Source organism: Lissotriton vulgaris, unplaced genomic scaffold (assembly GCF_964263255.1).
Source record: "Lissotriton vulgaris unplaced genomic scaffold, aLisVul1.2 SCAFFOLD_343, whole genome shotgun sequence".
Taxonomy (NCBI): domain Eukaryota; kingdom Metazoa; phylum Chordata; class Amphibia; order Caudata; family Salamandridae; genus Lissotriton; species Lissotriton vulgaris.
Window position 1 is genome coordinate 765,909 of NW_028245779.1, and position 27,510 is coordinate 793,418.

Consider the following 27,510-nt stretch of genomic DNA (forward strand, 5'->3'; position numbering starts at 1 on the left):
AAGACAACTCATTCCAGCTTCAAAGACACTAATTTCCTGTGATGATAAATTGCTTGCACTAGTATCTCAAGTAGGATTTTCAGCCTTGTAGACAGTCAACGTCTTTCATAAACTATCATTTATGCCAATAGCGTCATCCATATGGCTTCAGTCTGGACAAATAATATTTATGCAGAAGACCCCACTAAAAGGTGCTGAGAGCCATCAGACGCCCTGAAATTCTTTCAAACACAAGCAAATCGATTAAATGAGAGTTTCACCCACCATGTAAATTGATCAAGGAAGTCGAAGGTTGGCGACTTTTTTTTTTTGGGGTCTCAGCAATGCAGGGAAATGGTTTCCGGCATCACTCCCTCTGCTGGTCATTCAGTATAATCTGCAGATGGAAAAGTCAACTGTTAGTTCATTAACAGAACTTGAACATTTCCAAACTAATGCAACACAACAAATATATTTGTATACTGTGCCAATAATCAGTGCTAAGGCGCCTGTTACAATGCGAAAATCCACAGCTCACTTAAAAATTCAAACCTCAATTTTATTTTCAACCTAGCATACTTCTCTCAATCCAAAGCCTTATTTGCTATGACTCTACACCACGCTAGAACTAATGTTAGGATGTAAATAAAAAGATGTAAATGCTAGCCATGTGACAGGGGATCCTTCTCACTGCAATTCTGTTAGGTTTTGGTACAGCAATAACTATGGAGTGACCTGATACCTTTTTGTAGGAAGGCTTATGCTATAGTTAGTGGTAATATTAAAAACTATGAACAACAGATTCTAACATCTTTGTTGTTGCACATCCCTATCAGTTAACCAATAGCGAACTCGAGAATATTACTATCACCTTCAACTACAAACAAATGGTATACAACGTTTAGCACGCATTTTTTACCACCCACTACCATTACAACGCAGGCATTACCACGCATACCATTACAACGCATTGCGCTGGGGGGCGCTCTAGGATAGGGAATAAGTTTAATTTTATATCCAACACCTTCCCTAGTGTCCACGGGGACTGGAGTTGGAATATAAAATTATACTTACCACTATCCAGCACCTCAAAGCGCTATGCGTTGTAACGGTATTCGTTGTAAATACTGCGTTGTAAAGGTATGCGTGGTAATAGTATGCGTGCTAATGTCATACATACCAAACAAATGTATAAGTCTCTAATATTGCCCTAGTTTCTTTCATTTTAACATCTTTGTCTTCAGCTGGAAGTCCTGTCTAGCAGGCTACCTATTTCAATTCCATGAAAAATGTATCCATTTGCTTGATCTCACGTCAGATGCCATCATGCTGTAGCTTTATGACATCAGAGGAACTCATGACCAATCACCCTGGTGACTACAACACAGGACAATGAGACATTAGCAATTCCGCCCTAGTTAACTATCTGCTATTATGACTGCAAGCCAAGGTGGAAGTGTATTGGGAAAGTACTCTGCACCATTGAAAGAACTGGGCTCCCCTTTTGAAAGTGGGTTAGAGTGACAAGAACACAGAGTATCCGAAAGAGCAATCCATCTTGAGTATCAGAGTCCCACATACAGAGTGCAGGAAGGCAGGTTAAATAAGCTTCCCGTCTTTCAAAGTAAGTCAATCGCTCTAACATAAGACAACTCATTCCAGCTTCAAAGACACTAATTTCCTGTGATGATAAATTGCTTGCACTAGTATCTCAAGTAGGATTTTCAGCCTTGTAGACAGTCAACGTCTTTCATAAACTATCATTTATGCCAATAGCGTCATCCATATGGCTTCAGTCTGGACAAATAATATTTATGCAGAAGACCCCACTAAAAGGTGCTGAGAGCCATCAGACGCCCTGAAATTCTTTCAAACACAAGCAAAGCGATTAAATGAGAGTTTCACCTACCATGTAAATTGATCAAGGAAGTCGAAGGCTGGCGACTTTTTTTTTTTTGGGTCTCAGCAATGCAGGGAAATGGTTTCCGGCATCACTCCCTCTGCTGGTCATTCAGTATAATCTGCAGATGGAAAAGTCAACTGTTAGTTCATTAACAGAACTTGAACATTTCCAAACTAATGCAACACAACAAATATATTTGTATACTGTGCCAATAATCAGTGCTATGGCGCCTGTTACAATGCGAAAATCCACAGCTCACTTAAAAATTCAAACCTCAATTTTATTTTCAACCTAGCATACTTCTCTCAATCCAAAGCCTTATTTGCTATGACTCTCTACACCACGCTAGAACTAATGTTAGGATGTAAATAAAAAGATGTAAATGCTAGCCATGTGACAGGGGATCCTTCTCACTGCAATTATGTTAGGTTATGGTACAGCAATAACTATGGAGTGACCTGATACCTTTTTGTAGGAAGGCTTATGCTATAGTTAGTGGTAATATTAAAAACTATGAACAACAGATTCTAACATCTTTGTTGTTGCACATCCCTGTCAGTTAACCAATAGAGAACTCGAGAATATTACTATCACCTTCAACTACAAACAAATGGTATACAACGTTTAGCACGCATTTTTTACCACGCACTACCATTACAACGCAGGCATTACCACGCATACCATTACAACGCATTGCGTTGGGGGGCGCTCTAGGATAGGGAATAAGTTTAATTTTATATCCAACACCTTCCCTAGTGTCCATGGGGACTGGAGTTGGAATATAAAATTACACTTACCACTATCCAGCACCTCAAAACGCTATGTGTTGTAACGGTATTCCTTGTAAATACCGTGTTGTAAAGGTGTGAGTGGTAATAGTATGCGTGCGAACGTCATACATCCCAAACAAATGTATAAGTCTCGAATATTGCCCTAGTTTCTTTAATTTTAACATCTTTGTCTTCACCTGGATGTCCTGTCTAGCCAGCTACCTATTTCAATTCCATGAAAAATGTATCCTTTTGCTTGCTCTCACGTCAGATGCCATCATGCTGTAGCTTTATGACATCAGAGGAACTCATGACCAATCACCCTGGTGACTACAACACAGGACAATGAGACATTAGCAATTCCGCCCTAGTTAACTATCTGCTATTATGACTGCAAGCCAAGGTGGAAGTGTATTGGGAAAGTACTCTGCACCATTGAAAGAACTGGGCTCCCCTTTTGAAAGTGGGTTAGAGTGACAAGAACACAGAGTATCCGAAAGAGCAATCCATCTTGAGTATCAGAGTCCCACATACAGAGTGCAGGAAGGCAGGTTAAATAAGCTTCCCGTCTTTCAAAGTAAGTCAATCGCTCTAACATAAGACAACTCATTCCAGCTTGAAAGACACTAATTTCCTGTGATGATAAATTGCTTGCACTAGTATCTCAAGTAGGATTTTCAGCCTTGTAGACAGTCAACGTCTTTCATAAACTATCATTTATGCCAATAGCGTCATCCATATGGCTTCAGTCTGGACAAATAATATTTATGCAGAAGACCCCACTAAAAGGTGCTGAGAGCCATCAGACGCCCTGAAATTCTTTCAAACACAAGCAAAGCGATTAAATGAGAGTTTCACCTACCATGTAAATTGATCAAGGAAGTCGAAGGCTGGCGACTTTTTTTTTTTTTGGGTCTCAGCAATGCAGGGAAATGGTTTCCGGCATCACTCCCTCTGCTGGTCATTCAGTATAATCTGCAGATGGAAAAGTCAACTGTTAGTTCATTAACAGAACTTGAACATTTCCAAACTAATGCAACACAACAAATATATTTGTATACTGTGCCAATAATCAGTGCTATGGCGCCTGTTACAATGCGAAAATCCACAGCTCACTTAAAAATTCAAACATCAATTTTATTTTCAACCTAGCATACTTCTCCCAATCCAAAGCCTTATTTGCTATGACTCTCTACACCACGCTAGAACTAATGTTAGGATGTAAAAAAAAAGATATAAATGCTAGCCATGTGACAGGGGATCCTTCTCACTGCAATTCTGTTAGGTTATGGTACAGCAATAACTATGGAGTGACCAGATACCTTTTTGTAGGAAGGCTTATGCTATAGTTAGTGGTAATATTAAAAACTATGAACAACAGATTCTAACATCTTTGTTGTTGCACATCCCTGTCAGTTAACCAATAGAGAACTCGAGAATATTACTATCACCTTCAACTACAAACAAATGGTATACAACGTTTAGCACGCATTTTTTACCACCCACTACCATTACAACGCAGGCATTACCACGCATACCATTACAACGCATTGCGCTGGGGGGGCGCTCTAGGATAGGGAATAAGTTTAATTTTATATCCAATACCTTCCCTAGTGTCCACGGGGACTGGAGTTGGAATATAAAATTATACTTACCACTATCCAGCACCTCAAAGCGCTATGCGTTGTAACGGTATTCGTTGTAAATACTGCGTTGTAAAGGTATGCGTGGTAATAGTATGCGTGCTAACGTCATACATACCAAACAAATGTATAAGTCTCTAATATTGCCCTAGTTTCTTTCATTTTAACATCTTTGTCTTCAGCTGGAAGTCCTGTCTAGCAGGCTACCTATTTCAATTCCATGAAAAATGTATCCATTTGCTTGATCTCACGTCAGATGCCATCATGCTGTAGCTTTATGACATCAGAGGAACTCATGACCAATCACCCTGGTGACTACAACACAGGACAATGAGACATTAGCAATTCCGCCCTAGTTAACTATCTGCTATTATGACTGCAAGCCAAGGTGGAAGTGTATTGGGAAAGTACTCTGCACCATTGAAAGAACTGGGCTCCCCTTTTGAAAGTGGGTTAGAGTGACAAGAACACAGAGTATCCGAAAGAGCAATCCATCTTGAGTATCAGAGTCCCACATACAGAGTGCAGGAAGGCAGGTTAAATAAGCTTCCCGTCTTTCAAAGTAAGTCAATCGCTCTAACATAAGACAACTCATTCCAGCTTGAAAGACACTAATTTCCTGTGATGATAAATTGCTTGCACTAGTATCTCAAGTAGGATTTTCAGCCTTGTAGACAGTCAACGTCTTTCATAAACTATCATTTATGCCAATAGCGTCATCCATATGGCTTCAGTCTGGACAAATAATATTTATGCAGAAGACCCCACTAAAAGGTGCTGAGAGCCATCAGACGCCCTGAAATTCTTTCAAACACAAGCAAAGCGATTAAATGAGAGTTTCACCTACCATGTAAATTGATCAAGGAAGTCGAAGGCTGGCGACTTTTTTTTTTTTTGGGTCTCAGCAATGCAGGGAAATGGTTTCCGGCATCACTCCCTCTGCTGGTCATTCAGTATAATCTGCAGATGGAAAAGTCAACTGTTAGTTCATTAACAGAACTTGAACATTTCCAAACTAATGCAACACAACAAATATATTTGTATACTGTGCCAATAATCAGTGCTATGGCGCCTGTTACAATGCGAAAATCCACAGCTCACTTAAAAATTCAAACATCAATTTTATTTTCAACCTAGCATACTTCTCCCAATCCAAAGCCTTATTTGCTATGACTCTCTACACCACGCTAGAACTAATGTTAGGATGTAAAAAAAAAGATATAAATGCTAGCCATGTGACAGGGGATCCTTCTCACTGCAATTCTGTTAGGTTATGGTACAGCAATAACTATGGAGTGACCAGATACCTTTTTGTAGGAAGGCTTATGCTATAGTTAGTGGTAATATTAAAAACTATGAACAACAGATTCTAACATCTTTGTTGTTGCACATCCCCGTCAGTTAACCAATAGAGAACTCGAGAATATTACTATCACCTTCAACTACAAACAAATGGTATACAACGTTTAGCACGCATTTTTTACCACCCACTACCATCACAACGCAGGCATTACCACGCATACCATTACAACGCATTGCGCTGGGGGGCGCTCTAGGATAGGGAATAAGTTTAATTTTATATCCAATACCTTCCCTAGTGTCCACGGGGACTGGAGTTGGAATATAAAATTATACTTACCACTATCCAGCACCTCAAAGCGCTATGCGTTGTAACGGTATTCGTTGTAAATACTGCGTTGTAAAGGTATGCGTGGTAATAGTATGCGTGCTAACGTCATACATACCAAACAAATGTATAAGTCTCTAATATTGCCCTAGTTTCTTTCATTTTAACATCTTTGTCTTCAGCTGGAAGTCCTGTCTAGCAGGCTACCTATTTCAATTCCATGAAAAATGTATCCATTTGCTTGATCTCACGTCAGATGCCATCATGCTGTAGCTTTATGACATCAGAGGAACTCATGACCAATCACCCTGGTGACTACAACACAGGACAATGAGACATTAGCAATTCCGCCCTAGTTAACTATCTGCTATTATGACTGCAAGCCAAGGTGGAAGTGTATTGGGAAAGTACTCTGCACCATTGAAAGAACTGGGCTCCCCTTTTGAAAGTGGGTTAGAGTGACAAGAACACAGAGTATCCGAAAGAGCAATCCATCTTGAGTATCAGAGTCCCACATACAGAGTGCAGGAAGGCAGGTTAAATAAGCTTCCCGTCTTTCAAAGTAAGTCAATCGCTCTAACATAAGACAACTCATTCCAGCTTCAAAGACACTAATTTCCTGTGATGATAAATTGCTTGCACTAGTATCTCAAGTAGGATTTTCAGCCTTGTAGACAGTCAACGTCTTTCATAAACTATCATTTATGCCAATAGCGTCATCCATATGGCTTCAGTCTGGACAAATAATATTTATGCAGAAGACCCCACTAAAAGGTGCTGAGAGCCATCAGACGCCCTGAAATTCTTTCAAACACAAGCAAAGCGATTAAATGAGAGTTTCACCTACCATGTAAATTGATCAAGGAAGTCGAAGGCTGGCGACTTTTTTTTTTTTGGGTCTCAGCAATGCAGGGAAATGGTTTCCGGCATCACTCCCTCTGCTGGTCATTCAGTATAATCTGCAGATGGAAAAGTCAACTGTTAGTTCATTAACAGAACTTGAACATTTCCAAACTAATGCAACACAACAAATATATTTGTATACTGTGCCAATAATCAGTGCTAAGGCGCCTGTTACAATGCGAAAATCCACAGCTCACTTAAAAATTCAAACCTCAATTTTATTTTCAACCTAGCATACTTCTCTCAATCCAAAGCCTTATTTGCTATGACTCTACACCACGCTAGAACTAATGTTAGGATGTAAATAAAAAGATGTAAATGCTAGCCATGTGACAGGGGATCCTTCTCACTGCAATTCTGTTAGGTTTTGGTACAGCAATAACTATGGAGTGACCTGATACCTTTTTGTAGGAAGGCTTATGCTATAGTTAGTGGTAATATTAAAAACTATGAACAACAGATTCTAACATCTTTGTTGTTGCACATCCCTGTCAGTTAACCAATAGAGAACTCGAGAATATTACTATCACCTTCAACTACAAACAAATGGTATACAACGTTTAGCACGCATTTTTTACCACCCACTACCATTACAACGCAGGCATTACCACGCATACCATTACAACGCATTGCGCTGGGGGGCGCTCTAGGATAGGGAATAAGTTTAATTTTATATCCAACACCTTCCCTAGTGTCCACGGGGACTGGAGTTTGAATATAAAATTATACTTACCACTATCCAGCACCTCAAAGCGCTATGCGTTGTAACGGTATTCGTTGTAAATACTGCGTTGTAAAGGTATGCGTGGTAATAGTATGCGTGCTAACGTCATACATACCAAACAAATGTATAAGTCTCTAATATTGCCCTAGTTTCTTTCATTTTAACATCTTTGTCTTCAGCTGGAAGTCCTGTCTAGCAGGCTACCTATTTCAATTCCATGAAAAATGTATCCATTTGCTTGATCTCACGTCAGATGCCATCATGCTGTAGCTTTATGACATCAGAGGAACTCATGACCAATCACCCTGGTGACTACAACACAGGACAATGAGACATTAGCAATTCCGCCCTAGTTAACTATCTGCTATTATGACTGCAAGCCAAGGTGGAAGTGTATTGGGAAAGTACTCTGCACCATTGAAAGAACTGGGCTCCCCTTTTGAAAGTGGGTTAGAGTGACAAGAACACAGAGTATCCGAAAGAGCAATCCATCTTGAGTATCAGAGTCCCACATACAGAGTGCAGGAAGGCAGGTTAAATAAGCTTCCCGTCTTTCAAAGTAAGTCAATCGCTCTAACATAAGACAACTCATTCCAGCTTCAAAGACACTAATTTCCTGTGATGATAAATTGCTTGCACTAGTATCTCAAGTAGGATTTTCAGCCTTGTAGACAGTCAACGTCTTTCATAAACTATCATTTATGCCAATAGCGTCATCCATATGGCTTCAGTCTGGACAAATAATATTTATGCAGAAGACCCCACTAAAAGGTGCTGAGAGCCATCAGACGCCCTGAAATTCTTTCAAACACAAGCAAAGCGATTAAATGAGAGTTTCACCTACCATGTAAATTGATCAAGGAAGTCGAAGGCTGGCGACTTTTTTTTTTTTTGGGTCTCAGCAATGCAGGGAAATGGTTTCCGGCATCACTCCCTCTGCTGGTCATTCAGTATAATCTGCAGATGGAAAAGTCAACTGTTAGTTCATTAACAGAACTTGAACATTTCCAAACTAATGCAACACAACAAATATATTTGTATACTGTGCCAATAATCAGTGCTATGGCGCCTGTTACAATGCGAAAATCCACAGCTCACTTAAAAATTCAAACCTCAATTTTATTTTCAACCTAGCATACTTCTCTCAATCCAAAGCCTTATTTGCTATGACTCTCTACACCACGCTAGAACTAATGTTAGGATGTAAATAAAAAGATGTAAATGCTAGCCATGTGACAGGGGATCCTTCTCACTGCAATTATGTTAGGTTATGGTACAGCAATAACTATGGAGTGACCTGATACCTTTTTGTAGGAAGGCTTATGCTATAGTTAGTGGTAATATTAAAAACTATGAACAACAGATTCTAACATCTTTGTTGTTGCACATCCCTATCAGTTAACCAATAGCGAACTCGAGAATATTACTATCACCTTCAACTACAAACAAATGGTATACAACGTTTAGCACGCATTTTTTACCACCCACTACCATTACAACGCAGGCATTACCACGCATACCATTACAACGCATTGCGCTGGGGGGCGCTCTAGGATAGGGAATAAGTTTAATTTTATATCCAACACCTTCCCTAGTGTCCACGGGGACTGGAGTTGGAATATAAAATTATACTTACCACTATCCAGCACCTCAAAGCGCTATGCGTTGTAACTGTATTCGTTGTAAATACTGCGTTGTAAAGGTATGCGTGGTAATAGTATGCGTGCTAATGTCATACATACCAAACAAATGTATAAGTCTCTAATATTGCCCTAGTTTCTTTCATTTTAACATCTTTGTCTTCAGCTGGAAGTCCTGTCTAGCAGGCTACCTATTTCAATTCCATGAAAAATGTATCCATTTGCTTGATCTCACGTCAGATGCCATCATGCTGTAGCTTTATGACATCAGAGGAACTCATGACCAATCACCCTGGTGACTACAACACAGGACAATGAGACATTAGCAATTCCGTTCTAGTTAACTATCTGCTATTATGACTGCAAGCCAAGGTGGAAGTGTATTGGGAAAGTACTCTGCACCATTGAAAGAACTGGGCTCCCCTTTTGAAAGTGGGTTAGAGTGACAAGAACACAGAGTATCCGAAAGAGCAATCCATCTTGAGTATCAGAGTCCCACATACAGAGTGCAGGAAGGCAGGTTAAATAAGCTTCCCGTCTTTCAAAGTAAGTCAATCGCTCTAACATAAGACAACTCATTCCAGCTTCAAAGACACTAATTTCCTGTGATGATAAATTGCTTGCACTAGTATCTCAAGTAGGATTTTCAGCCTTGTAGACAGTCAACGTCTTTCATAAACTATCATTTATGCCAATAGCGTCATCCATATGGCTTCAGTCTGGACAAATAATATTTATGCAGAAGACCCCACTAAAAGGTGCTGAGAGCCATCAGATGCCCTGAAATTCTTTCAAACACAAGCAAAGCGATTAAATGAGAGTTTCACCTACCATGTAAATTGATCAAGGAAGTCGAAGGCTGGCGACTTTTTTTTTTTTTGGGTCTCAGCAATGCAGGGAAATGGTTTCCGGCATCACTCCCTCTGCTGGTCATTCAGTATAATCTGCAGATGGAAAAGTCAACTGTTAGTTCATTAACAGAACTTGAACATTTCCAAACTAATGCAACACAACAAATATATTTGTATACTGTGCCAATAATCAGTGCTATGGCGCCTGTTACAATGCGAAAATCCACAGCTCACTTAAAAATTCAAACCTCAATTTTATTTTCAACCTAGCATACTTCTCTCAATCCAAAGCCTTATTTGCTATGACTCTCTACACCACGCTAGAACTAATGTTAGGATGTAAATAAAAAGATGTAAATGCTAGCCATGTGACAGGGGATCCTTCTCACTGCAATTATGTTAGGTTATGGTACAGCAATAACTATGGAGTGACCTGATACCTTTTTGTAGGAAGGCTTATGCTATAGTTAGTGGTAATATTAAAAACTATGAACAACAGATTCTAACATCTTTGTTGTTGCACATCCCTATCAGTTAACCAATAGCGAACTCGAGAATATTACTATCACCTTCAACTACAAACAAATGGTATACAACGTTTAGCACGCATTTTTTACCACCCACTACCATTACAACGCAGGCATTACCACGCATACCATTACAACGCATTGCGCTGGGGGGCGCTCTAGGATAGGGAATAAGTTTAATTTTATATCCAACACCTTCCCTAGTGTCCACGGGGACTGGAGTTGGAATATAAAATTATACTTACCACTATCCAGCACCTCAAAGCGCTATGCGTTGTAACGGTATTCGTTGTAAATACTGCGTTGTAAAGGTATGCGTGGTAATAGTGTGCGTGCTAACGTCATACATACCAAACAAATGTATAAGTCTCTAATATTGCCCTAGTTTCTTTCATTTTAACATCTTTGTCTTCAGCTGGAAGTCCTGTCTAGCAGGCTACCTATTTCAATTCCATGAAAAATGTATCCATTTGCTTGATCTCACGTCAGATGCCATCATGCTGTAGCTTTATGACATCAGAGGAACTCATGACCAATCACCCTGGTGACTACAACACAGGACAATGAGACATTAGCAATTCCGCCCTAGTTAACTATCTGCTATTATGACTGCAAGCCAAGGTGGAAGTGTATTGGGAAAGTACTCTGCACCATTGAAAGAACTGGGCTCCCCTTTTGAAAGTGGGTTAGAGTGACAAGAACACAGAGTATCCGAAAGAGCAATCCATCTTGAGTATCAGAGTCCCACATACAGAGTGCAGGAAGGCAGGTTAAATAAGCTTCCCGTCTTTCAAAGTAAGTCAATCGCTCTAACATAAGACAACTCATTCCAGCTTCAAAGACACTAATTTCCTGTGATGATAAATTGCTTGCACTAGTATCTCAAGTAGGATTTTCAGCCTTGTAGACAGTCAACGTCTTTCATAAACTATCATTTATGCCAATAGCGTCATCCATATGGCTTCAGTCTGGACAAATAATATTTATGCAGAAGACCCCACTAAAAGGTGCTGAGAGCCATCAGACGCCCTGAAATTCTTTCAAACACAAGCAAAGCGATTAAATGAGAGTTTCACCTACCATGTAAATTGATCAAGGAAGTCGAAGGCTGGCGACTTTTTTTTTTTTTGGGTCTCAGCAATGCAGGGAAATGGTTTCCGGCATCACTCCCTCTGCTGGTCATTCAGTATAATCTGCAGATGGAAAAGTCAACTGTTAGTTCATTAACAGAACTTGAACATTTCCAAACTAATGCAACACAACAAATATATTTGTATACTGTGCCAATAATCAGTGCTATGGCGCCTGTTACAATGCGAAAATCCACAGCTCACTTAAAAATTCAAACCTCAATTTTATTTTCAACCTAGCATACTTCTCTCAATCCAAAGCCTTATTTGCTATGACTCTCTACACCACGCTAGAACTAATGTTAGGATGTAAAAAAAAAGATATAAATGCTAGCCATGTGACAGGGGATCCTTCTCACTGCAATTCTGTTAGGTTATGGTACAGCAATAACTATGGAGTGACCTGATACCTTTTTGTAGGAAGGCTTATGCTATAGTTAGTGGTAATATTAAAAACTATGAACAACAGATTCTAACATCTTTGTTGTTGCACATCCCTGTCAGTTAACCAATAGAGAACTCGAGAATATTACTATCACCTTCAACTACAAACAAATGGTATACAACGTTTAGCACGCATTTTTTACCACCCACTACCATCACAACGCAGGCATTACCACGCATACCATTACAACGCATTGCGCTGGGGGGCGCTCTAGGATAGGGAATAAGTTTAATTTTATATCCAATACCTTCCCTAGTGTCCACGGGGACTGGAGTTGGAATATAAAATTATACTTACCACTATCCAGCACCTCAAAGCGCTATGCGTTGTAACGGTATTCGTTGTAAATACTGCGTTGTAAAGGTATGCGTGGTAATAGTATGCGTGCTAACGTCATACATACCAAACAAATGTATAAGTCTCTAATATTGCCCTAGTTTCTTTCATTTTAACATCTTTGTCTTCAGCTGGAAGTCCTGTCTAGCAGGCTACCTATTTCAATTCCATGAAAAATGTATCCATTTGCTTGATCTCACGTCAGATGCCATCATGCTGTAGCTTTATGACATCAGAGGAACTCATGACCAATCACCCTGGTGACTACAACACAGGACAATGAGACATTAGCAATTCCGCCCTAGTTAACTATCTGCTATTATGACTGCAAGCCAAGGTGGAAGTGTATTGGGAAAGTACTCTGCACCATTGAAAGAACTGGGCTCCCCTTTTGAAAGTGGGTTAGAGTGACAAGAACACAGAGTATCCGAAAGAGCAATCCATCTTGAGTATCAGAGTCCCACATACAGAGTGCAGGAAGGCAGGTTAAATAAGCTTCCCGTCTTTCAAAGTAAGTCAATCGCTCTAACATAAGACAACTCATTCCAGCTTCAAAGACACTAATTTCCTGTGATGATAAATTGCTTGCACTAGTATCTCAAGTAGGATTTTCAGCCTTGTAGACAGTCAACGTCTTTCATAAACTATCATTTATGCCAATAGCGTCATCCATATGGCTTCAGTCTGGACAAATAATATTTATGCAGAAGACCCCACTAAAAGGTGCTGAGAGCCATCAGACGCCCTGAAATTCTTTCAAACACAAGCAAAGCGATTAAATGAGAGTTTCACCTACCATGTAAATTGATCAAGGAAGTCGAAGGCTGGCGACTTTTTTTTTTTTGGGTCTCAGCAATGCAGGGAAATGGTTTCCGGCATCACTCCCTCTGCTGGTCATTCAGTATAATCTGCAGATGGAAAAGTCAACTGTTAGTTCATTAACAGAACTTGAACATTTCCAAACTAATGCAACACAACAAATATATTTGTATACTGTGCCAATAATCAGTGCTAAGGCGCCTGTTACAATGCGAAAATCCACAGCTCACTTAAAAATTCAAACCTCAATTTTATTTTCAACCTAGCATACTTCTCTCAATCCAAAGCCTTATTTGCTATGACTCTACACCACGCTAGAACTAATGTTAGGATGTAAATAAAAAGATGTAAATGCTAGCCATGTGACAGGGGATCCTTCTCACTGCAATTCTGTTAGGTTTTGGTACAGCAATAACTATGGAGTGACCTGATACCTTTTTGTAGGAAGGCTTATGCTATAGTTAGTGGTAATATTAAAAACTATGAACAACAGATTCTAACATCTTTGTTGTTGCACATCCCTGTCAGTTAACCAATAGAGAACTCGAGAATATTACTATCACCTTCAACTACAAACAAATGGTATACAACGTTTAGCACGCATTTTTTACCACCCACTACCATTACAACGCAGGCATTACCACGCATACCATTACAACGCATTGCGCTGGGGGGCGCTCTAGGATAGGGAATAAGTTTAATTTTATATCCAACACCTTCCCTAGTGTCCACGGGGACTGGAGTTTGAATATAAAATTATACTTACCACTATCCAGCACCTCAAAGCGCTATGCGTTGTAACGGTATTCGTTGTAAATACTGCGTTGTAAAGGTATGCGTGGTAATAGTATGCGTGCTAACGTCATACATACCAAACAAATGTATAAGTCTCTAATATTGCCCTAGTTTCTTTCATTTTAACATCTTTGTCTTCAGCTGGAAGTCCTGTCTAGCAGGCTACCTATTTCAATTCCATGAAAAATGTATCCATTTGCTTGATCTCACGTCAGATGCCATCATGCTGTAGCTTTATGACATCAGAGGAACTCATGACCAATCACCCTGGTGACTACAACACAGGACAATGAGACATTAGCAATTCCGCCCTAGTTAACTATCTGCTATTATGACTGCAAGCCAAGGTGGAAGTGTATTGGGAAAGTACTCTGCACCATTGAAAGAACTGGGCTCCCCTTTTGAAAGTGGGTTAGAGTGACAAGAACACAGAGTATCCGAAAGAGCAATCCATCTTGAGTATCAGAGTCCCACATACAGAGTGCAGGAAGGCAGGTTAAATAAGCTTCCCGTCTTTCAAAGTAAGTCAATCGCTCTAACATAAGACAACTCATTCCAGCTTCAAAGACACTAATTTCCTGTGATGATAAATTGCTTGCACTAGTATCTCAAGTAGGATTTTCAGCCTTGTAGACAGTCAACGTCTTTCATAAACTATCATTTATGCCAATAGCGTCATCCATATGGCTTCAGTCTGGACAAATAATATTTATGCAGAAGACCCCACTAAAAGGTGCTGAGAGCCATCAGACGCCCTGAAATTCTTTCAAACACAAGCAAAGCGATTAAATGAGAGTTTCACCTACCATGTAAATTGATCAAGGAAGTCGAAGGCTGGCGACTTTTTTTTTTTTTGGGTCTCAGCAATGCAGGGAAATGGTTTCCGGCATCACTCCCTCTGCTGGTCATTCAGTATAATCTGCAGATGGAAAAGTCAACTGTTAGTTCATTAACAGAACTTGAACATTTCCAAACTAATGCAACACAACAAATATATTTGTATACTGTGCCAATAATCAGTGCTATGGCGCCTGTTACAATGCGAAAATCCACAGCTCACTTAAAAATTCAAACCTCAATTTTATTTTCAACCTAGCATACTTCTCTCAATCCAAAGCCTTATTTGCTATGACTCTCTACACCACGCTAGAACTAATGTTAGGATGTAAATAAAAAGATGTAAATGCTAGCCATGTGACAGGGGATCCTTCTCACTGCAATTATGTTAGGTTATGGTACAGCAATAACTATGGAGTGACCTGATACCTTTTTGTAGGAAGGCTTATGCTATAGTTAGTGGTAATATTAAAAACTATGAACAACAGATTCTAACATCTTTGTTGTTGCACATCCCTATCAGTTAACCAATAGCGAACTCGAGAATATTACTATCACCTTCAACTACAAACAAATGGTATACAACGTTTAGCACGCATTTTTTACCACCCACTACCATTACAACGCAGGCATTACCACGCATACCATTACAACGCATTGCGCTGGGGGGCGCTCTAGGATAGGGAATAAGTTTAATTTTATATCCAACACCTTCCCTAGTGTCCACGGGGACTGGAGTTGGAATATAAAATTATACTTACCACTATCCAGCACCTCAAAGCGCTATGCGTTGTAACTGTATTCGTTGTAAATACTGCGTTGTAAAGGTATGCGTGGTAATAGTATGCGTGCTAATGTCATACATACCAAACAAATGTATAAGTCTCTAATATTGCCCTAGTTTCTTTCATTTTAACATCTTTGTCTTCAGCTGGAAGTCCTGTCTAGCAGGCTACCTATTTCAATTCCATGAAAAATGTATCCATTTGCTTGATCTCACGTCAGATGCCATCATGCTGTAGCTTTATGACATCAGAGGAACTCATGACCAATCACCCTGGTGACTACAACACAGGACAATGAGACATTAGCAATTCCGTTCTAGTTAACTATCTGCTATTATGACTGCAAGCCAAGGTGGAAGTGTATTGGGAAAGTACTCTGCACCATTGAAAGAACTGGGCTCCCCTTTTGAAAGTGGGTTAGAGTGACAAGAACACAGAGTATCCGAAAGAGCAATCCATCTTGAGTATCAGAGTCCCACATACAGAGTGCAGGAAGGCAGGTTAAATAAGCTTCCCGTCTTTCAAAGTAAGTCAATCGCTCTAACATAAGACAACTCATTCCAGCTTCAAAGACACTAATTTCCTGTGATGATAAATTGCTTGCACTAGTATCTCAAGTAGGATTTTCAGCCTTGTAGACAGTCAACGTCTTTCATAAACTATCATTTATGCCAATAGCGTCATCCATATGGCTTCAGTCTGGACAAATAATATTTATGCAGAAGACCCCACTAAAAGGTGCTGAGAGCCATCAGATGCCCTGAAATTCTTTCAAACACAAGCAAAGCGATTAAATGAGAGTTTCACCTACCATGTAAATTGATCAAGGAAGTCGAAGGCTGGCGACTTTTTTTTTTTTTGGGTCTCAGCAATGCAGGGAAATGGTTTCCGGCATCACTCCCTCTGCTGGTCATTCAGTATAATCTGCAGATGGAAAAGTCAACTGTTAGTTCATTAACAGAACTTGAACATTTCCAAACTAATGCAACACAACAAATATATTTGTATACTGTGCCAATAATCAGTGCTATGGCGCCTGTTACAATGCGAAAATCCACAGCTCACTTAAAAATTCAAACCTCAATTTTATTTTCAACCTAGCATACTTCTCTCAATCCAAAGCCTTATTTGCTATGACTCTCTACACCACGCTAGAACTAATGTTAGGATGTAAATAAAAAGATGTAAATGCTAGCCATGTGACAGGGGATCCTTCTCACTGCAATTATGTTAGGTTATGGTACAGCAATAACTATGGAGTGACCTGATACCTTTTTGTAGGAAGGCTTATGCTATAGTTAGTGGTAATATTAAAAACTATGAACAACAGATTCTAACATCTTTGTTGTTGCACATCCCTATCAGTTAACCAATAGCGAACTCGAGAATATTACTATCACCTTCAACTACAAACAAATGGTATACAACGTTTAGCACGCATTTTTTACCACCCACTACCATTACAACGCAGGCATTACCACGCATACCATTACAACGCATTGCGCTGGGGGGCGCTCTAGGATAGGGAATAAGTTTAATTTTATATCCAACACCTTCCCTAGTGTCCACGGGGACTGGAGTTGGAATATAAAATTATACTTACCACTATCCAGCACCTCAAAGCGCTATGCGTTGTAACGGTATTCGTTGTAAATACTGCGTTGTAAAGGTATGCGTGGTAATAGTGTGCGTGCTAACGTCATACATACCAAACAAATGTATAAGTCTCTAATATTGCCCTAGTTTCTTTCATTTTAACATCTTTGTCTTCAGCTGGAAGTCCTGTCTAGCAGGCTACCTATTTCAATTCCATGAAAAATGTATCCATTTGCTTGATCTCACGTCAGATGCCATCATGCTGTAGCTTTATGACATCAGAGGAACTCATGACCAATCACCCTGGTGACTACAACACAGGACAATGAGACATTAGCAATTCCGCCCTAGTTAACTATCTGCTATTATGACGGCAAGCCAAGGTGGAAGTGTATTGGGAAAGTACTCTGCACCATTGAAAGAACTGGGCTCCCCTTTTGAAAGTGGGTTAGAGTGACAAGAACACAGAGTATCCGAAAGAGCAATCCATCTTGAGTATCAGAGTCCCACATACAGAGTGCAGGAAGGCAGGTTAAATAAGCTTCCCGTCTTTCAAAGTAAGTCAATCGCTCTAACATAAGACAACTCATTCCAGCTTCAAAGACACTAATTTCCTGTGATGATAAATTGCTTGCACTAGTATCTCAAGTAGGATTTTCAGCCTTGTAGACAGTCAACGTCTTTCATAAACTATCATTTATGCCAATAGCGTCATCCATATGGCTTCAGTCTGGACAAATAATATTTATGCAGAAGACCCCACTAAAAGGTGCTGAGAGCCATCAGACGCCCTGAAATTCTTTCAAACACAAGCAAAGCGATTAAATGAGAGTTTCACCTACCATGTAAATTGATCAAGGAAGTCGAAGGCTGGCGACTTTTTTTTTTTTTGGGTCTCAGCAATGCAGGGAAATGGTTTCCGGCATCACTCCCTCTGCTGGTCATTCAGTATAATCTGCAGATGGAAAAGTCAACTGTTAGTTCATTAACAGAACTTGAACATTTCCAAACTAATGCAACACAACAAATATATTTGTATACTGTGCCAATAATCAGTGCTATGGCGCCTGTTACAATGCGAAAATCCACAGCTCACTTAAAAATTCAAACCTCAATTTTATTTTCAACCTAGCATACTTCTCTCAATCCAAAGCCTTATTTGCTATGACTCTCTACACCACGCTAGAACTAATGTTAGGATGTAAAAAAAAAGATATAAATGCTAGCCATGTGACAGGGGATCCTTCTCACTGCAATTCTGTTAGGTTATGGTACAGCAATAACTATGGAGTGACCTGATACCTTTTTGTAGGAAGGCTTATGCTATAGTTAGTGGTAATATTAAAAACTATGAACAACAGATTCTAACATCTTTGTTGTTGCACATCCCTGTCAGTTAACCAATAGAGAACTCGAGAATATTACTATCACCTTCAACTACAAACAAATGGTATACAACGTTTAGCACGCATTTTTTACCACCCACTACCATCACAACGCAGGCATTACCACGCATACCATTACAACGCATTGCGCTGGGGGGCGCTCTAGGATAGGGAATAAGTTTAATTTTATATCCAATACCTTCCCTAGTGTCCACGGGGACTGGAGTTGGAATATAAAATTATACTTACCACTATCCAGCACCTCAAAGCGCTATGCGTTGTAACGGTATTCGTTGTAAATACTGCGTTGTAAAGGTATGCGTGGTAATAGTATGCGTGCTAACGTCATACATACCAAACAAATGTATAAGTCTCTAATATTGCCCTAGTTTCTTTCATTTTAACATCTTTGTCTTCAGCTGGAAGTCCTGTCTAGCAGGCTACCTATTTCAATTCCATGAAAAATGTATCCATTTGCTTGATCTCACGTCAGATGCCATCATGCTGTAGCTTTATGACATCAGAGGAACTCATGACCAATCACCCTGGTGACTACAACACAGGACAATGAGACATTAGCAATTCCGCCCTAGTTAACTATCTGCTATTATGACTGCAAGCCAAGGTGGAAGTGTATTGGGAAAGTACTCTGCACCATTGAAAGAACTGGGCTCCCCTTTTGAAAGTGGGTTAGAGTGACAAGAACACAGAGTATCCGAAAGAGCAATCCATCTTGAGTATCAGAGTCCCACATACAGAGTGCAGGAAGGCAGGTTAAATAAGCTTCCCGTCTTTCAAAGTAAGTCAATCGCTCTAACATAAGACAACTCATTCCAGCTTCAAAGACACTAATTTCCTGTGATGATAAATTGCTTGCACTAGTATCTCAAGTAGGATTTTCAGCCTTGTAGACAGTCAACGTCTTTCATAAACTATCATTTATGCCAATAGCGTCATCCATATGGCTTCAGTCTGGACAAATAATATTTATGCAGAAGACCCCACTAAAAGGTGCTGAGAGCCATCAGACGCCCTGAAATTCTTTCAAACACAAGCAAAGCGATTAAATGAGAGTTTCACCTACCATGTAAATTGATCAAGGAAGTCGAAGGCTGGCGACTTTTTTTTTTTTGGGTCTCAGCAATGCAGGGAAATGGTTTCCGGCATCACTCCCTCTGCTGGTCATTCAGTATAATCTGCAGATGGAAAAGTCAACTGTTAGTTCATTAACAGAACTTGAACATTTCCAAACTAATGCAACACAACAAATATATTTGTATACTGTGCCAATAATCAGTGCTAAGGCGCCTGTTACAATGCGAAAATCCACAGCTCACTTAAAAATTCAAACCTCAATTTTATTTTCAACCTAGCATACTTCTCTCAATCCAAAGCCTTATTTGCTATGACTCTACACCACGCTAGAACTAATGTTAGGATGTAAATAAAAAGATGTAAATGCTAGCCATGTGACAGGGGATCCTTCTCACTGCAATTCTGTTAGGTTTTGGTACAGCAATAACTATGGAGTGACCTGATACCTTTTTGTAGGAAGGCTTATGCTATAGTTAGTGGTAATATTAAAAACTATGAACAACAGATTCTAACATCTTTGTTGTTGCACATCCCTATCAGTTAACCAATAGCGAACTCGAGAATATTACTATCACCTTCAACTACAAACAAATGGTATACAACGTTTAGCACGCATTTTTTACCACCCACTACCATTACAACGCAGGCATTACCACGCATACCATTACAACGCATTGCGCTGGGGGGCGCTCTAGGATAGGGAATAAGTTTAATTTTATATCCAACACCTTCCCTAGTGTCCACGGGGACTGGAGTTGGAATATAAAATTATACTTACCACTATCCAGCACCTCAAAGCGCTATGCGTTGTAACGGTATTCGTTGTAAATACTGCGTTGTAAAGGTATGCGTGGTAATAGTATGCGTGCTAATGTCATACATACCAAACAAATGTATAAGTCTCTAATATTGCCCTAGTTTCTTTCATTTTAACATCTTTGTCTTCAGCTGGAAGTCCTGTCTAGCAGGCTACCTATTTCAATTCCATGAAAAATGTATCCATTTGCTTGATCTCACGTCAGATGCCATCATGCTGTAGCTTTATGACATCAGAGGAACTCATGACCAATCACCCTGGTGACTACAACACAGGACAATGAGACATTAGCAATTCCGTTCTAGTTAACTATCTGCTATTATGACTGCAAGCCAAGGTGGAAGTGTATTGGGAAAGTACTCTGCACCATTGAAAGAACTGGGCTCCCCTTTTGAAAGTGGGTTAGAGTGACAAGAACACAGAGTATCCGAAAGAGCAATCCATCTTGAGTATCAGAGTCCCACATACAGAGTGCAGGAAGGCAGGTTAAATAAGCTTCCCGTCTTTCAAAGTAAGTCAATCGCTCTAACATAAGACAACTCATTCCAGCTTCAAAGACACTAATTTCCTGTGATGATAAATTGCTTGCACTAGTATCTCAAGTAGGATTTTCAGCCTTGTAGACAGTCAACGTCTTTCATAAACTATCATTTATGCCAATAGCGTCATCCATATGGCTTCAGTCTGGACAAATAATATTTATGCAGAAGACCCCACTAAAAGGTGCTGAGAGCCATCAGACGCCCTGAAATTCTTTCAAACACAAGCAAAGCGATTAAATGAGAGTTTCACCTACCATGTAAATTGATCAAGGAAGTCGAAGGCTGGCGACTTTTTTTTTTTTTGGGTCTCAGCAATGCAGGGAAATGGTTTCCGGCATCACTCCCTCTGCTGGTCATTCAGTATAATCTGCAGATGGAAAAGTCAACTGTTAGTTCATTAACAGAACTTGAACATTTCCAAACTAATGCAACACAACAAATATATTTGTATACTGTGCCAATAATCAGTGCTATGGCGCCTGTTACAATGCGAAAATCCACAGCTCACTTAAAAATTCAAACCTCAATTTTATTTTCAACCTAGCATACTTCTCTCAATCCAAAGCCTTATTTGCTATGACTCTCTACACCACGCTAGAACTAATGTTAGGATGTAAAAAAAAAGATATAAATGCTAGCCATGTGACAGGGGATCCTTCTCACTGCAATTCTGTTAGGTTATGGTACAGCAATAACTATGGAGTGACCTGATACCTTTTTGTAGGAAGGCTTATGCTATAGTTAGTGGTAATATTAAAAACTATGAACAACAGATTCTAACATCTTTGTTGTTGCACATCCCTGTCAGTTAACCAATAGAGAACTCGAGAATATTACTATCACCTTCAACTACAAACAAATGGTATACAACGTTTAGCACGCATTTTTTACCACCCACTACCATCACAACGCAGGCATTACCACGCATACCATTACAACGCATTGCGCTGGGGGGCGCTCTAGGATAGGGAATAAGTTTAATTTTATATCCAATACCTTCCCTAGTGTCCACGGGGACTGGAGTTGGAATATAAAATTATACTTACCACTATCCAGCACCTCAAAGCGCTATGCGTTGTAACGGTATTCGTTGTAAATACTGCGTTGTAAAGGTATGCGTGGTAATAGTATGCGTGCTAACGTCATACATACCAAACAAATGTATAAGTCTCTAATATTGCCCTAGTTTCTTTCATTTTAACATCTTTGTCTTCAGCTGGAAGTCCTGTCTAGCAGGCTACCTATTTCAATTCCATGAAAAATGTATCCATTTGCTTGATCTCACGTCAGATGCCATCATGCTGTAGCTTTATGACATCAGAGGAACTCATGACCAATCACCCTGGTGACTACAACACAGGACAATGAGACATTAGCAATTCCGCCCTAGTTAACTATCTGCTATTATGACTGCAAGCCAAGGTGGAAGTGTATTGGGAAAGTACTCTGCACCATTGAAAGAACTGGGCTCCCCTTTTGAAAGTGGGTTAGAGTGACAAGAACACAGAGTATCCGAAAGAGCAATCCATCTTGAGTATCAGAGTCCCACATACAGAGTGCAGGAAGGCAGGTTAAATAAGCTTCCCGTCTTTCAAAGTAAGTCAATCGCTCTAACATAAGACAACTCATTCCAGCTTCAAAGACACTAATTTCCTGTGATGATAAATTGCTTGCACTAGTATCTCAAGTAGGATTTTCAGCCTTGTAGACAGTCAACGTCTTTCATAAACTATCATTTATGCCAATAGCGTCATCCATATGGCTTCAGTCTGGACAAATAATATTTATGCAGAAGACCCCACTAAAAGGTGCTGAGAGCCATCAGACGCCCTGAAATTCTTTCAAACACAAGCAAAGCGATTAAATGAGAGTTTCACCTACCATGTAAATTGATCAAGGAAGTCGAAGGTTGGCGACTTTTTTTTTTTTGGGTCTCAGCAATGCAGGGAAATGGTTTCCGGCATCACTCCCTCTGCTGGTCATTCAGTATAATCTGCAGATGGAAAAGTCAACTGTTAGTTCATTAACAGAACTTGAACATTTCCAAACTAATGCAACACAACAAATATATTTGTATACTGTGCCAATAATCAGTGCTAAGGCGCCTGTTACAATGCGAAAATCCACAGCTCACTTAAAAATTCAAACCTCAATTTTATTTTCAACCTAGCATACTTCTCTCAATCCAAAGCCTTATTTGCTATGACTCTACACCACGCTAGAACTAATGTTAGGATGTAAATAAAAAGATGTAAATGCTAGCCATGTGACAGGGGGTCACTATGGAGTGACCTGATACCTTTTTGTAGGAAGGCTTATGCTATAGTTAGTGGTAATATTAAAAACTATGAACAACAGATTCTAACATCTTTGTTGTTGCACATCCCTATCAGTTAACCAATAGCGAACTCGAGAATATTACTATCACCTTCAACTACAAACAAATGGTATACAACGTTTAGCACGCATTTTTTACCACCCACTACCATTACAACGCAGGCATTACCACGCATACCATTACAACGCATTGCGCTGGGGGGCGCTCTAGGATAGGGAATAAGTTTAATTTTATATCCAACACCTTCCCTAGTGTCCACGGGGACTGGAGTTGGAATATAAAATTATACTTACCACTATCCAGCACCTCAAAGCGCTATGCGTTGTAACGGTATTCGTTGTAAATACTGCGTTGTAAAGGTATGCGTGGTAATAGTATGCGTGCTAATGTCATACATACCAAACAAATGTATAAGTCTCTAATATTGCCCTAGTTTCTTTCATTTTAACATCTTTGTCTTCAGCTGGAAGTCCTGTCTAGCAGGCTACCTATTTCAATTCCATGAAAAATGTATCCATTTGCTTGATCTCACGTCAGATGCCATCATGCTGTAGCTTTATGACATCAGAGGAACTCATGACCAATCACCCTGGTGACTACAACACAGGACAATGAGACATTAGCAATTCCGTTCTAGTTAACTATCTGCTATTATGACTGCAAGCCAAGGTGGAAGTGTATTGGGAAAGTACTCTGCACCATTGAAAGAACTGGGCTCCCCTTTTGAAAGTGGGTTAGAGTGACAAGAACACAGAGTATCCGAAAGAGCAATCCATCTTGAGTATCAGAGTCCCACATACAGAGTGCAGGAAGGCAGGTTAAATAAGCTTCCCGTCTTTCAAAGTAAGTCAATCGCTCTAACATAAGACAACTCATTCCAGCTTCAAAGACACTAATTTCCTGTGATGATAAATTGCTTGCACTAGTATCTCAAGTAGGATTTTCAGCCTTGTAGACAGTCAACGTCTTTCATAAACTATCATTTATGCCAATAGCGTCATCCATATGGCTTCAGTCTGGACAAATAATATTTATGCAGAAGACCCCACTAAAAGGTGCTGAGAGCCATCAGACGCCCTGAAATTCTTTCAAACACAAGCAAAGCGATTAAATGAGAGTTTCACCTACCATGTAAATTGATCAAGGAAGTCGAAGGTTGGCGACTTTTTTTTTTTTGGGTCTCAGCAATGCAGGGAAATGGTTTCCGGCATCACTCCCTCTGCTGGTCATTCAGTATAATCTGCAGATGGAAAAGTCAACTGTTAGTTCATTAACAGAACTTGAACATTTCCAAACTAATGCAACACAACAAATATATTTGTATACTGTGCCAATAATCAGTGCTATGGCGCCTGTTACAATGCGAAAATCCACAGCTCACTTAAAAATTCAAACCTCAATTTTATTTTCAACCTAGCATACTTCTCTCAATCCAAAGCCTTATTTGCTATGACTCTCTACACCACGCTAGAACTAATGTTAGGATGTAAATAAAAAGATGTAAATGCTAGCCATGTGACAGGGGATCCTTCTCACTGCAATTATGTTAGGTTATGGTACAGCAATAACTATGGAGTGACCTGATACCTTTTTGTAGGAAGGCTTATGCTATAGTTAGTGGTAATATTAAAAACTATGAACAACAGATTCTAACATCTTTGTTGTTGCACATCCCTGTCAGTTAACCAATAGAGAACTCGAGAATATTACTATCACCTTCAACTACAAACAAATGGTATACAACGTTTAGCACGCATTTTTTACCACCCACTACCATCACAACGCAGGCATTACCACGCATACCATTACAACGCATTGCGCTGGGGGGCGCTCTAGGATAGGGAATAAGTTTAATTTTATATCCAATACCTTCCCTAGTGTCCACGGGGACTGGAGTTGGAATATAAAATTATACTTACCACTATCCAGCACCTCAAAGCGCTATGCGTTGTAACGGTATTCGTTGTAAATACTGCGTTGTAAAGGTATGCGTGGTAATAGTATGCGTGCTAACGTCATACATACCAAACAAATGTATAAGTCTCTAATATTGCCCTAGTTTCTTTCATTTTAACATCTTTGTCTTCAGCTGGAAGTCCTGTCTAGCAGGCTACCTATTTCAATTCCATGAAAAATGTATCCATTTGCTTGATCTCACGTCAGATGCCATCATGCTGTAGCTTTATGACATCAGAGGAACTCATGACCAATCACCCTGGTGACTACAACACAGGACAATGAGACATTAGCAATTCCGCCCTAGTTAACTATCTGCTATTATGACTGCAAGCCAAGGTGGAAGTGTATTGGGAAAGTACTCTGCACCATTGAAAGAACTGGGCTCCCCTTTTGAAAGTGGGTTAGAGTGACAAGAACACAGAGTATCCGAAAGAGCAATCCATCTTGAGTATCAGAGTCCCACATACAGAGTGCAGGAAGGCAGGTTAAATAAGCTTCCCGTCTTTCAAAGTAAGTCAATCGCTCTAACATAAGACAACTCATTCCAGCTTCAAAGACACTAATTTCCTGTGATGATAAATTGCTTGCACTAGTATCTCAAGTAGGATTTTCAGCCTTGTAGACAGTCAACGTCTTTCATAAACTATCATTTATGCCAATAGCGTCATCCATATGGCTTCAGTCTGGACAAATAATATTTATGCAGAAGACCCCACTAAAAGGTGCTGAGAGCCATCAGACGCCCTGAAATTCTTTCAAACACAAGCAAAGCGATTAAATGAGAGTTTCACCTACCATGTAAATTGATCAAGGAAGTCGAAGGTTGGCGACTTTTTTTTTTTTGGGTCTCAGCAATGCAGGGAAATGGTTTCCGGCATCACTCCCTCTGCTGGTCATTCAGTATAATCTGCAGATGGAAAAGTCAACTGTTAGTTCATTAACAGAACTTGAACATTTCCAAACTAATGCAACACAACAAATATATTTGTATACTGTGCCAATAATCAGTGCTATGGCGCCTGTTACAATGCGAAAATCCACAGCTCACTTAAAAATTCAAACCTCAATTTTATTTTCAACCTAGCATACTTCTCTCAATCCAAAGCCTTATTTGCTATGACTCTCTACACCACGCTAGAACTAATGTTAGGATGTAAATAAAAAGATGTAAATGCTAGCCATGTGACAGGGGATCCTTCTCACTGCAATTATGTTAGGTTATGGTACAGCAATAACTATGGAGTGACCTGATACCTTTTTGTAGGAAGGCTTATGCTATAGTTAGTGGTAATATTAAAAACTATGAACAACAGATTCTAACATCTTTGTTGTTGCACATCCCTGTCAGTTAACCAATAGAGAACTCGAGAATATTACTATCACCTTCAACTACAAACAAATGGTATACAACGTTTAGCACGCATTTTTTACCACCCACTACCATTACAACGCAGGCATTACCACGCATACCATTACAACGCATTGCGTTGGGGGGCGCTCTAGGATAGGGAATAAGTTTAATTTTATATCCAACACCTTCCCTAGTGTCCACGGGGACTGGAGTTGGAATATAAAATTATACTTACCACTATCCAGCACCTCAAAGCGCTATGCGTTGTAACGGTATTCGTTGTAAATACTGCGTTGTAAAGGTATGCGTGGTAATAGTATGCGTGCTAATGTCATACATACCAAACAAATGTATAAGTCTCTAATATTGCCCTAGTTTCTTTCATTTTAACATCTTTGTCTTCAGCTGGAAGTCCTGTCTAGCAGGCTACCTATTTCAATTCCATGAAAAATGTATCCATTTGCTTGATCTCACGTCAGATGCCATCATGCTGTAGCTTTATGACATCAGAGGAACTCATGACCAATCACCCTGGTGACTACAACACAGGACAATGAGACATTAGCAATTCCGCCCTAGTTAACTATCTGCTATTATGACTGCAAGCCAAGGTGGAAGTGTATTGGGAAAGTACTCTGCACCATTGAAAGAACTGGGCTCCCCTTTTGAAAGTGGGTTAGAGTGACAAGAACACAGAGTATCCGAAAGAGCAA

At 39.8% G+C, this 27,510-nt stretch overlaps 1 long non-coding RNA gene across 1 annotated transcript; it reads right to left on the bottom strand.

The window, feature by feature from the left end:
- Positions 1–312: 312 nt before the first annotated feature.
- On the bottom strand, positions 313–21,508 carry LOC147666293 (uncharacterized). Its single transcript, XR_015304849.1, has 14 exons — positions 21,404–21,508; positions 19,780–19,891; positions 18,153–18,265; positions 16,526–16,638; positions 14,899–15,011; positions 13,275–13,386; positions 11,648–11,760; positions 10,021–10,133; positions 8,394–8,506; positions 6,770–6,881; positions 5,143–5,255; positions 3,515–3,627; positions 1,889–2,000; positions 313–376 (listed from the first exon to the last, which is right to left on the bottom strand). It is a non-coding gene; the product is annotated as an uncharacterized LOC147666293 (long non-coding RNA).
- Positions 21,509–27,510: the final 6,002 nt, after the last annotated feature.